The sequence below is a fragment of the Capsicum annuum genome, chromosome 4 (assembly GCF_002878395.1).
Source record: "Capsicum annuum cultivar UCD-10X-F1 chromosome 4, UCD10Xv1.1, whole genome shotgun sequence".
NCBI classification, from domain to species: Eukaryota; Viridiplantae; Streptophyta; class Magnoliopsida; order Solanales; family Solanaceae; genus Capsicum; species Capsicum annuum.
Window position 1 is genome coordinate 99,204,362 of NC_061114.1, and position 2,744 is coordinate 99,207,105.

Consider the following 2,744-nt stretch of genomic DNA (forward strand, 5'->3'; position numbering starts at 1 on the left):
CTTTCTATTCTTCGTATTTCCATAAAAAGAGTAGCATATTGTCAATGCTATTTAGCAGTAGCTTCTTCTACATCCACCTGGAAAGCTAGAATTGGTCAATGCTAATCACGAAGATACAACAAAACGGAAAAGGATAACTCATCTCTTCTAGTAAATCAAACAGGTCTTCCTCCCATTTTAAAGTGTCCCAAATAGATTATATTTTTGTTGTAACAATGAATCAACTTTTGGGACAAATTTCTACATGAGAAAGACCCTGTGTGATAATTTCCAATGGATGAACCATCTATTGCAACATATGAGTCATCTGTTGCAACAGATAGGTTGTCTGTTGGTACAAATAAAAGCTGTATGAAGAGCTGTTTGATTTTCTAAAACATATGAGACATATGTTTATCTGGTGCAACTGGTTAGTCAACTGTTGCAATAGATGTATATATCTGTTTGATAATTTTCAGCAGATGTGTCATCTATTGAAATAGATGTGTCTGTTTGTTTTGTCAGTGGGAAGACATATAATATATTCACCTTCTTCAACTCGTGCTGCTCTTCTTTGGAAATTGTACATTGCTCAGTGCAACACACAGACAGAGAAGTTGTAGTTTTGCTTTTTTAGATCCTTGATAATGCCCTAGAAATTACTCTCCTTCTCCTGTTAGACCTAATCTCTAATGGAGTGGATGGAAATAAAATCCTCTTTGATGGAATGAAACCTATCTTAGATGTAAATTCTTTTACAGAAGCAGTTAATGCATTAATAACATTAATCACTACATCTTGTTTTGCCCTACAGTCTTGACATTTGCATGTAGAACATTTGCTGGGAGAGGAAAAATCTGTATAACCAATATTATCATACTTATAATGGTTTGCTTTAAATACTATAAGAGGAGCATCATTCGCACCAACAACAACACCACTACCACCACCAACAGCTCCATCACCACTAAGACCATCAACAACACATGCCCACCCTTCAAAATTGTTTTTCTTGTAATGGTTGTTGCTCTAAATAATTCCATTTTTATTTTGTCGATGACCTTAGGGTCTGATAAAGTTTGTACAGACCGTAAAGTAATAAAAAATGGAATCTTCAACTCTGGATTGGTCTAAACTAGCGACGGATGCACAATCTAACATAAATTATTAAATATATTAGAATGATGATTAGATTATTAAAAAAATCATTAATTAAAAGAAAAAATTAATTATAATTATACTTACTGCATCCTTTGGGGGGTTGAAGAGATCAAGAAATTTTGCATTTTTATCAGTTTTGGCCGACAACCATCTCAAGATTCTTGGACATGAAACTCTTTCCTGGTAGTTCACTTGTTGTCTCAAATAAGGAATGGCTTCAAACGCCCAAGCCTATAAAATAGCGCCAATAAATCAAAACCATTATTGAGAAAAAAATTAATGATATCATAATAGAAGAAAGAAACATTTACCATGAAAGCCTATGGGAAGCCATATAAGTTGACTATCTTTGGCGCTAACGGAGTCAACAAATATTTGACAGTCATTTTGAAGCTTTTATACCCCCAAGGATAGATTTTAAATGCATCAAGATCATTGGAGAGCTTTATTAAAGATAGGTTTTTGTTGTTGTTAACGTCTCTCGCCCAAAGAATATTATGTACAAACCAAACCAAGCACAATGACTGCTTGTGCTTCTTTGAAAGTCCATTACCTTTCAACGCTTCTATTACATTTTTGTTTTTGAAGCTTGGACCAACAATGGACACTAGGTCATCACGATCACATGACTTGCCTTTGCCTTTTTTGAGTGTGCAAGATACTTTTTTTTTGGGTTAGAATAGGTATAACTTGAGAAGGAGGATAACATTTTAGTCCAGTAACTATGACAAACTCCTTTCAACCAAAACAAACTGGCATGCCATAGTAATTTATCCACACCTCATCCATCTTATATTTGTTTTCATACATAAACCTACGCTTGAGAAGTTCATATACCATTTTCATTTGGAAAAGAGCATTGTTGTCCTCCGTCAAATCAAGATATTTCCCAAAGTAACCGTCCCTAAAATAACCATCCAATTTTTATTCTTGAAGTATTTTTCTGAAGGCATCAAAAGATTTTCCCATGGCTGACTTAACCACGAAATCACCTGTTAAATCTGTGACACCATCGCACTGCATTCTCATAGGATAACGATCAATGCTGAAGACTTTGACCAGCTCTTCGGTGGAAGGGCTATTAGCATCTGCATCATCTCTCCTCCCCATGTTCATTATATTTTGCTCCCGATTGAGATAACGCTTGTAAAATAAGCTCATAGAGTGGTGGATGTAGCCTAGCTGCTTCACTTGTTCCTTTACTTGGACTTGATTCGATTTCTGTTCTTTTGGGAACCATATTATCTAAAATTAGCAGGAACATAAAATAATATATTATTATTGATTAATGCATTATTAAAAAGGGATAACAGTAAATCAAACAAGAAAAATGGTAAAATAATAGTTGTAACAGATCACCGATCTGTTGCACCAGGTAGTATATCTATTACAGCATATAACCAAACTATTGTAGCGGATGAGTAATCTATTGCAATAATATAAAACATATCACTCATCTTTTAAGACAGATGAATGGTTTATTCAACATATCACACAACTGTTATGATATCATCTGTTACAATATATGAGTGATCTGTTGGAACAGTTAAATAATTTGTTGCTATAATACAAAATATATCACTCATCTGTTGAGAAAGATGAAT